General features: G+C 53.7%; 1 long non-coding RNA gene across 1 annotated transcript; it reads right to left on the reverse strand.

Annotated features, from left to right (window-relative positions):
• Positions 1-2,681: 2,681 nt before the first annotated feature.
• On the reverse strand, positions 2,682-4,187 carry LOC144246630 (uncharacterized). The gene is made up of 3 exons (XR_013340293.1): positions 4,060-4,187; positions 3,759-3,859; positions 2,682-3,668 (listed from the first exon to the last, which is right to left on the reverse strand). It is a non-coding gene; the product is annotated as an uncharacterized LOC144246630 (long non-coding RNA).
• Between the last annotated feature and the right edge of the window lie 6,302 nt (positions 4,188-10,489).

Raw genomic sequence — 10,489 nt, forward strand, 5'->3', positions numbered from 1 at the left:
CTCCCTGTGTTCCTGTAAGGGGCGTCCCCCAGACAGAAAGAGTTTCTCGGAGCTGGGGCTGCGGTTCCCGGGGAACGGAGCTCCGGGCAGGAAGGGGCTGAGGGCAGGGCCGAGCGCCCAGCCCTGGTCCTCCGAAGGCGGAGCCCGGGCAGGGTGTGCTGCCGGAGCCGCCGCAGGAGGGGCAGTGCCGGGGGCACCAGCCGGGAGCGGGATCGGCCCGCCCGCGGTTAGGGGCGGCTGGGCCGGTGCTCCCGGCAGAGGCAAAGCAGCAGCGGCGGTGCCCAGCGCAGCCGGGACGGGCAGAGTCGCCGGGGCTGGGGCAGAGAAATCAGCCGCGGGAGGAGCCCCGGGATGGGCCGGGCGGGAGCGCCGGGAGCCCGGCGGGCGGAGCAGCCGGGCGGGCCGGGGCCGGGGCCGGCCGGGCAGCCGCGAGCAGCGGGACGGGGCCGGGCACAGCGGCTGCGGGCGGCGGGGCGGCACCGGGAGCGCTGCGGCGGGACCGGCGGGGCGGGACCGGCAGAGCGGCCGCTGTGGGCGGTGGGCTCACAGCCGGGACGGGAACCGGGGCAGGAGCAGCCGCTGAGAGCAGCGAACCCGCGCCTGGGACGGGAGCGGGGCAGGAGCGGGCGGCGAGCGGGGCCGGGACAAGCGGCGCGGGCGCGAGTGGGAGCGGAGGGGGCAAAGCCTGTAAAGGATCCCACTCCTTTTTCTTTTTTCCCTCTTGCTCGCCTCCCTTTTCTTTTCCTGTTTTCTTGGTTTTTTCCCCTAAGTTTTCTGATACTTTAAAGATTTTTATTTTCCTAAAATCTCCTGTCCAACATGTGGCATATTCTCTTTCTTCTGAATTAAACGATTCCTTTCAATTTACAAATACATTGAGAGCATGACAAATCCAACTTTCAAAAGAGCCGTATCTAGGCCAGTAAACATGGTCAGATCTTAATTCCTTTTTCGGCCATTGTAGCGTATGAAATTGTATCATCTTTACCTTGTCTTTCTTTCTCGTACAAGGGGTTTTTTTTTCCCAGTTGGCTAACATAACTCCTAGAGGGCTATCTTGGGGTATTTCCGTTGCTAAATTTTTACTCCTTTTTTTTCTCTCTCTGCATTCTTCTTACTGGATTTCTGTCCCATCCCAAGATCTTATCTAATCGTCCTCTCTGTCTCTGTTTCCCACTTTCTCTAACAACCTGAGTACCACCTTCTTTCAACTACACAGAAAGTCCTTTCTCTCGCAATATCGTTCAACACAATCCACCTCGTCCAAGGAAATAAAGCTCAAAATAAACAATCTATATTCTATATACTTCCATTCATCTGTATGTACTCACCTTTATCTCTCACTCTCACACACACTGACACCCTCAAGCCTGTTCATTCATACTTCTCGACTTCACTATACTATTACATATACTTTCATTTGCCCACGCTCACTTTTATTTTTCACTCACTCTCTCATACAACAACAAGGTACCTTTTACTTTTAAACCATCTATATTACATATCCATATATCTACATTTATTTGGAGGGCTCTTGGAATGTAACCCACATCCATCAACCCAGCAGGTTTAATCCTGGAAGTCTCTCAATTCTGCAGAATTTTAACACACCTATTACACTTTTAGGTGTTACTGGCCAGTTCGGGTGTTCTTGGATATCCCTCAACCCAGCCGTAACCCCAGATTCTCTTGGATATCCTTCAATCCGGCAACGCTGAGTGCTCTTAGGATGTTAATCTCTTGACCCAGCAAATTTATGCCCCTCCAAGGAAAACCTTCTCTTTTTACCCTTTTATTTTTTCCCAATTAACGATGCCAAGAAAACTCTCTTTTTGCTTTTTAATTACCCAATTAATTAGGTCAAGAAAACCCTCTTTTTATATTTTCATTTCCTATCTCCCCACACCAAGGTATCCCACTCCTTCCCGGAGACCCAGTCCCAGTTTCCCCGGGGTGGGGGGTTTCTCTCATTCTTGTTTTCACTCGCTTCGTCTCTTTCCTGGCCGTTTTTCTCGCGAAAGAAGATGGAAACGCAGAGTGGGAGACTACAGCTCTCATTTGACAAGTCTGGGATGACCAGCTCACGTCTCATTCACACCCATTCATCCCCCCCTTATCGGCCCCATCCCAACAAATACTCACCTATCCTCGTTCCTTGGGTCTTTGTTCTTCGCGTATGCGTTAATCTTAGGGGCTAATTACTGCGGTTTTAGGGAATCCTTTCCCTTTTCTTTGTTTTATTGTCTCCTTTTGTCCCTGGATCAAAACCTGCGTCTGTCGGTAGCACCAGGGGAACAGAGCGAAGCTGCCCAACCAGGGCAGGACGCGTCTCTTCACTCTGAGTCTCCTAAGGCACCGGCAGAGAGGTGTTAGCAACCATCCTCTGCTACCATAATTGTGAAAAATGCCAATCACTTGGTTTTTAAAATTTTAAAAGTTTAGTAATAATAACATGGTTATAGAAATAGTAATACAATTAGAATAATAAAGTTTAGAGTCAGGACAATTACAAGATAATAAAAACCAAAGAATTAGGGACGTCCGGGTGCTCTCGGACACTAAGTCGCGAAAAGCATCCCTTGTGAACAAAGGAATCAGCCTTAAACCAATACACTTGTTACATATTCATATATCCTTCATGGTTATGCATACATGCTATTTAAAACAAGAAACTCTGCCTGTTGTATGTCAACTGTTTCCTTTAATTCCCATGGCATCTTCGAGTCTGAGCAAGGCCTGAAGAAATTAGCTTCTTCTGATAAGAAGCCATAAATTCCTCTCCTTTGGAACACTTAGGTGTTCCTCAAAGCAAGTATCTAATTTCTAAAAAAAAACAGAAAAAAAACCTTCCCCCTCCACATACATGGTGTTTATTTTAACTACTAAAATCTTCATTTTAACTACAGAAGAACAACTAATCAATTTAACATCATACATATAGTAACTATCTGCAGAGAGCCATATAATAAGCATTTTCCACATAATGGAAACAGAAACCAGGGCATCCAAAAAAAGAAGAATTATTGACCCTTGCTATCAGAGAGTGAAAATACAAAAAGATAGAACCACAAGAAAAACAAATATTAGCTTAATCTACTAGGCAGCATGAAAAAAAGCCAAAGGTTAAAACCAAGCAAAAAAACCTCGAAACTCAAACAAATATTTGAGTACTCATAAATTCAAGAATATACATATAGGCCTGTAACATAACAGTACAATAGGAACATACTCTAAGTAAACCATATGCAAATAGCCAATCACCTCAGCACAGGATTTTATCCCTTAACAAACTTCTATAAAAATTTTAAAGAGTCACCCATGTTTCATTAAGGACAATCAACTAACTGTAGGCAGCACCAGTGGCAGGATGCACTGCAGAGACTTTTCCCCTGAACACCCAGCCCAGCGCTGGCCCTGGGGATGGACAGGCACTGAGGTGACCCTGAGAGTCCGTGCAAGGCACAGGGTGCAGCTGAGGAAGGACAGCCCTGGGCTGGGCTCAGAGCTGAAGCTGGCACTGCCCAGCGTGGACAAGGTCCTTTCTGCAGCCCTGTCACAGGGCAGCTTGGGCCTTGCTGCAGACATACGGCCGCTCATTTGAGCACATCTCACTGCGGAATTTATCGTCAGCCAGGTACACACACGGGGAATTGCCAAGGACAGGAACCCTGCAGGGAGGAGCAGAGACAGCGCTGGTTCCCAGGGGAACACCTTGTGCCCCTGTGCCCCCAGCCTCTGCCCGGCTCCCCGGCACTCACCTGGAGCTGTAGCTGCTGCTGTCCCCCCAGTGCAGGCGCTCGCCCCGTCTGCGCAGCCCGATCCAGTAATCGACGTTCCCGCGGAGGCGGAAGAGCAAATCCTGCCCAGGAGAGAGGAGTGGGAGCTGCCCCGGCCCCTTGGGGGGACCCGTGCCCGGGGCTGCCCCCGCACGCCGGGGCTCCTTCCCTGCAAGGCCCCGGCACAGGGCTGCACCCCCAGCCCTACGAGCACCCAGCCTGGCCCAGGAGCACCCCCAGGCTCCCCTCAGCCACCCCACACCGCCCGCAGCCCCTCACTCACCATGGCCTCATCCTGGAGAATGGCCAGGGAGGCCCCGAGCTCCGAGCACCGTTCCTGAGCCTGATCCCAGCTCCTGGAATCCCTTGACAAGTAGTAGCAGACACCATTGGACCCAACCCAGCCAGGGGGACAGCCCAGAACCAACTGTGGAGTCGCAGGTGTGACTGGAACCTGTGGTGCTGGAGGGGGAAGAGGAGAAGGTCTGAGGATTCCCCTCTGCAGGGAGCAGGGACCCCGCTCTGCCCCGAGGGGCTGGGCCCAGCCTGCTGCCCCTCCCTTACCTGACTGCACAGCCAAGGCCACCCCCAAAGCCAGCACCAGCACCAGGAGCAGCAGAATCAGCACCGCCGGGAGCACGGGATGGGAGCTGAACCATTCACCTGGAGCAGGAAAGAGCTGCTGGCTGCCAGAACCAGACCCGGCCCTGCAATCTGCTCACCCCGTGCCCAGGGAGCACAGCAGGGACCCCTCAGCCACTGTGCCCCTCACTCAGCTGGCAGCCAGAGAGCCAAGAGCCTGGGCACAGCCAGGGACACAGCTGTGGGGACAGGCTGCAGCAGGAGAACTGCACAGCCTTGGGGGCAGCTGGGGCTCTTGTTTCCAGCCACTGACGGGGCCCAGCAGAGCTCGAGGCCTCTTCCAGACATCGGGAAACAGCCACACACCTGCCAGTCCTGGCCCTGGGAGGTGACACTGTCCTCTGCCTAGAGGCAATAGTGGGGGGCCTTGCTCACCCAGGAATCTTCTGAGGATCCTTTTGTGTTCATTGCTGGTCGCTGATGTGTCCTGGGGACGCAGGGGCTCCCTCACACTCCCATCAGTGCTGCAGAATCCATTCTCCACATCTTCACTCACTTCACGCTCAGAATTGGTCTCTTGCACCCCAGGCAAGTGTGGAACCCTGGCTGCTGGACCCTCCTGGAGATGCACGAACTGCTCAACTCCATGAATTGTGCACAATTCATTCTCCTCCAGCTCCTGGTCAGGATGTGTCGAGCTGAAGGTAATAGTTATTCCTGGAGGTAACAGATCTGTCTCCCCAGCCATCAGGAGTGCTGACAAAGCCTCTCGGAGATCGCCTCGGGAACAGCTTTACACCCGCGGTGGTGGACCCTGAAAGGGACACGATGCGAGGTCACTGCCGGTGCCGGCCCCGCGGGACACCGAGGCTCAGCAGGGCGGTGCGGGCTCTGGCTGCGCTGTCCCCGCTCCCCAGGGCTGCGGCAGCAGCTGCGGAGACAAGCGCAGCCTCCGGGAGCTCTGCGCTCCCCGCAGCCCCGGCCCCTGTGGCTCTGCAGCCGCTGCAGCCCAGCTCCGTGCGGGACAGGCGCTGACAGCGCCGGGCAGCTGCCGGATGCTGCCGGCCCAGGGCAGCTGCGGCTCGGAGCCCGCCTGCCCAGGGGCAGGAACCAGCAGCCCCGGGGGTTCACGATTGTCCCCCGCATGCCCTGCCCCGGCGGCTCGGAGCCCGGGGACACCGAGCGCCGGCACAGCCGCTCTGTCTCCCTGCCCGTGCCCGTGGAGCGGCTCCTGGCAGAGAGCGCAGCGCCGAGAAGCCTCGGCCCCGGAGCGGGCAGCGTGCGGCGCTTTCTGCCCCCGCTCGGCGCCCGCAGCGCTTTGGGCTCTGAGGCACGTTCGGGTTCATCCCGTGCCAGCCCCGAGCCGGGCACGGACACCGCCCGCCCGAGCAGCGGCCCCCGCCCGCAACGAGCCCCGGGCTGGGGCGGAACCGAGCGCGGGTCCCACCTGGTCCGAGCCGCCTCCGAGCTCCGGGGCCGCCGCCTCGCCGGGCTCCGGGGCCGCCGCCTCGCCGGGCTCCGGGGCCGCCGCCTCGCCGGGCTCCGGGGCCGCCGCCTCGCCGGGCTCCGGGGCCGCCGCCTCGCCGGGCTCTGGGGCCGCCGCCTCGCCGGGCTCCGGGGCCGCCGCCTCGCCGGGCTCTGGGGCCGCCGCCGCTCCGCTCCCGGACAGACCCACCGGGCACGGCCGCTGCCGCCGCACGGTGCCCGCGGTGTCGGTGCGGGAGGATTTTGGCCGAGTGGAACAAACAGCGGCCGGGGCACAGCGGGGGCTGGGGAAAGGAGGAGAGGGATGGAGCCGGTTTTTTGTGAGTGAACGAAACGCGCTCGGCAGCGAGCCCGCGGCAATCGGGAGGAGCCTGGCCGGGATCCGCGGCACTCAGGACGTGTTTCCGGGTGTGGAGTCACAGCACGTGACATTTATGTACTAACTTCGGTTTTTCAAGTTATTATTGACCACAAGAATCCCGATACACTGTAATTACTGCTTTTGATATACTATAACCTGTCACTGTATGTATGCACCATATAGCTTCTATAACTAGAGATGTAATAGATACTGTCTTAGAGCGTGGAATAATAGAAACTGTGAAATGCTGAAATGATTCTTTCATGTAGCTAACTCAGAAAATTATGTAAAATAATTGATTTCCCATATTTGGGGACTTTCTATTCTAATAGACACGGTAACAGAATCAGAAGCAAGAGCGCTGAAAAAAAAGTAGAATTATTGACCCTCATTATCAGGGAGTGAAAATACAACAAGATAGAACACCAAGAAAACATAAAATATATTGCTTAAATTAGACAAGATAGCATGAAGACAAGTCAAAAGTTAAAACCAAACAAAAGAACATGTTAATGTAAAGGAAAGTCATAATATATAAATATTTCAAATATTTATAAAATAATTTCTATGTCTATATTAAAGGTATTTATAAAAACATTTATATAAAGGGTGAATAGATAGCTATGTTTCTCACATATAATGAGGGCAATCCAGTCACTCCAGGCAGCAGCGCTGGCAGGATGCACTGCAGAGACTTTTCCCCTGAACACCCAGCCCAGCGCTGGCCCTGGGGATGGACAGGCACTGAGGTGACCCTGAGAGTCAGGGCAAGGCACAGGGTGCAGCTGAGGAAGGACAGCCCTGTGCTGGGCTCAGAGCTGAAGCTGGCACTGCCCAGAGTGGAGCAGGTCCCTTCTCGCCAGAACCCCCCTGGCCCTCAGCGCGGCCCCTCCGCCCGCAGCGAGCCCCGAGCTGGGGCGGAACCGACCGCGGGTCCCGCCGGGGCCGGAGCCGCCTCCGAGCTTCGCCATCGCCTCGCCGCGCTCCGGGGCCGCCGCCGCTGCTCCCGGCAGGACACAGCGGGGCCTTCTGCGGTCCCCGCATTTCCACAGGCGGGGCAATGGGAGACGCCGGCTCGGCCGCTCGGCGTGCGGGGAGAGCGGCGAGGAGCTCCCTGGCCGGCCGCCGGCAGAGCAGACCGCATGCGGTGCAGTGCAGACAGCGAGGGGATGAAATCGCACGGCAATCCCTGGCGGGCCGGCCGCCAGATGAGATCGGCTCTCAGCGGCTGCCGGCCCGGCCCGGAGATGCGATCGCCGCCGGGAGCCGAGAGCCGCGGCGGGGGCGGCCGCTCCTGTCCGGAAAAGACCGCGCTAAGGAAAAAGGGCCCAGGCTGGTAAAGATGCAGAAGAACCGGAGCCCTCGGGAAGTTGCTCCTGGGGATCCCAAAGGGCCCACGGGGCTGCAGCCACGGCATGGGCAGGGCAGGACACATCACAACGCTGGCAATGCTCGGGGTCTGTCGGCCTTTGCAGCTCAGGCAGATAAAATGAATCCCAATTGTCGGCGATTCCCACCACCTGCTATTTCTCCCCTCTTTTCCTGCATGGGTTTGACAGCTCTCGGTTTCCTCCCACACAACTGGAAAGCAAAATGCCTGCCTGCCCCATGGCATCCCCACCACCTTCCACCTCTCCAGCCTTGTCCCTCTTTCTCTCCCCTTTTCCCCACTGGAAGGTGCTGGGGAGGGCTGGGTTCCCACCTCTGTGAGTTTTCCTTACTCAGTCCTTTGTTGTAATTTTTGTCAAGGTTTAAGAAACCTTTTTCTAATTTTAAAAGCGAGGGTCGTTTCTCACACTGATTTTCAATCTACTCTTGTAGCATACTGTCAGTGGTAGTAGAAGGGCATTGCTTTGAGGGGATAGAAAGGTGGCAAAGCTTTGCTAAAAAATTGGCAAAGTTTTTCAAAGCATGTGCACCTCCCCCTTCTACCTGAAAAAACCGAGTCTTACAGTGCACAGCAATGCTTTGTTGCCCTCAGGCAGCTGAGTTTGTGTGAATTGTCCTGAAAATGGGACTGGGAAAATATCTGAAACACAGTGTTAATTTCTTTAACACTTTACCTGAAATTGTTCTTTTCCAGTTGATTTTGATGTTGAAACCATTCGGTGTAGCTGCTCTTCATACAAAAATACCTTTAGGCATGTTACTCTTACTGCCAGTAGAAGAGGGTTTTCAGTAATTTCTGCAGTTTGTAGTAGTAATCCTAGAACTTGTGTGCTTCAGTAGTGTTCATCCAGTCACACTTCATGGAAAAACAGAATTCACAAAAACCAAATGTTTCAAGTTTGATGTAAACTGTTTCTAGATTTTAGGTTCTTGTGTGTGCCAGAGAAGATTTGAGCTTAAAAGATGAAAATCTGCCTCTGTTAAGAACAAAGAGAAATTTTACTTTTATGGAACCCTAATTTCTATGGCTTTATGTTTCTTTCCCCCTGAATGTGAATGCAAGTGTGGGAAATGCTGTTGGGTGCCCACAAGAAAAGTTCCTCATGTTAGTGGCGGAGACCATGGTGAGGTTTCAGCATTTCCTTTGTCAGGTGGGGTCTGGAGGCCCTGAGGTGGCCTTGTCTCCTCCGAGATTTCGTGCCTAAGGAAGCAAAGGCTGATTGAATGTGCTTGATCCTCTCCTGTCTAATGGGGAGAAACAGCAAACAGCAGAGCTGGAATCGCCTTCTCTGCTCCTGATTTCTCCTGCCAACAGATCTCTTGGCTCTCCCGGGCCCAGAAGTCACTTTTCCTTTGGGATGGACGGCCTGAAGGCACCCAGGTGCTGCAGGGCAGCACTGCTTCAGAAATCCCTTTGCCTTGGAAGCATCCTTCTGCCTAAGAGCTGGATTTGGAAATAGACAGTTGTAGTGAGGCCAGGGAGCTAACTCAGAAATGTCAGTAGGATCCCAAAGAAAAAGATCCCCAGAAAAGAGTGCAGTTATTTTTATCACAAAGTTCCTAGCAGAAGTTTCTGGGCTCCAGGTGAGCCATGGAATAGTTTAGCAGTGTCAGAAACAGCACATCCACTCTTGGCCAGGAGTTAGGGTTAGTGTTAGCAGCTAGCCCTAAAACTCTTCCAGTGGCACTGCAATAGTTCTTGTCACTAGTTCTTGATGTTTTATCCAGCAGAAATCCAGGGTAACCACGGAACGTGAATTTATCTACATATAAAGTGAAACTTGCAGCATCATTCTTATTTAACCTCCTGCTAACCAGGTGCAGCTGCCTTCCTGCCTGTGGCTGCCCTCTCACAGCTGGGTCTCAAAGGCTTTGTTACACCACAGGGATTCAGATGTTCATAGAATCTCTAGCACTGCTGTAGAAAACTGAATCTATGCCTTGTAAAAGTGAACCTTAGGTCAGCACTGGCAGCTGTACATCAGAAGGTGATTTTCTGTCTGACTGAACCAAAACTTCCTTAGAAAACAGGAGACCTTACATGGATCAGAATTATTTATTAGAAATGACAGCAGTTTTCAACTCCAATTTCCATGCCAAACACAGGCACCTTTCCCCCTTTCAGTCCGAGAAGAAATCTGGATGAAAACTGTGTTTCAGAGTCACTGTCACCCCTTCAGAGAGGCCTGGAGCTTTCCTTACCCCATCCCAGGGGACTGTGAGCTGCCCTCCCCAGCAGCAGAGGCCACACGTGCCCTCCTCAGCTCAGAAGTCAAAGGTGCCCCTTGAGAGAGCACGAGCTTCCAAGGCACTGGGGTAAGGAGTTGTTAGTTCCTAGCCCAGCATGCCATGGTGATGTGAGGGGTGAAAAATGCCACGTGTGCTGTGCACCAGCAGTGATGCTCAATCCATCTTTCCAGTGCTCTCCTTGGAGCTGGTCAGGCTCCTGGGGAAGACAGGCCAGCCAAAGGTGCTCAGTCTGGCCCTTGCAGGGTGAGGGGCAAGAAGCCAGAATCCAGCGTGGTCTCTTTGCCCTCTCCTGCAGCAGGATTTCTGAGAGAGACAGGACACGATTTATATTTGGAGTGAAGGCTGAGCTGCCCCAGCCTCGGCCTCAGCCACGGCCTCAGTGAGGCCTTTGAAGCTGTGGCGCAGTCAGAAATTGGTCTGTGCACAGTGAGCAATTATGTTAAGGGGTAAGCAGAGAGCAATGGGCTTTCTGGCTGTGAGTTACTATAGGCCTGCAGTGTGAAACTTTAACCACCTTAACACAAAGACAAACAATGTTTGCTTGCCAATGACAGTGTGCTCACAATTGTAAACTATATTGAAGTGTATATAAACGGCCATTTTATAAACAATAAACAGAAAATGTTTGATTAACCGCATTGGTTTG

Source organism: Lonchura striata, chromosome 7 (assembly GCF_046129695.1).
Source record: "Lonchura striata isolate bLonStr1 chromosome 7, bLonStr1.mat, whole genome shotgun sequence".
In the NCBI taxonomy this organism is placed as follows: domain Eukaryota; kingdom Metazoa; phylum Chordata; class Aves; order Passeriformes; family Estrildidae; genus Lonchura; species Lonchura striata.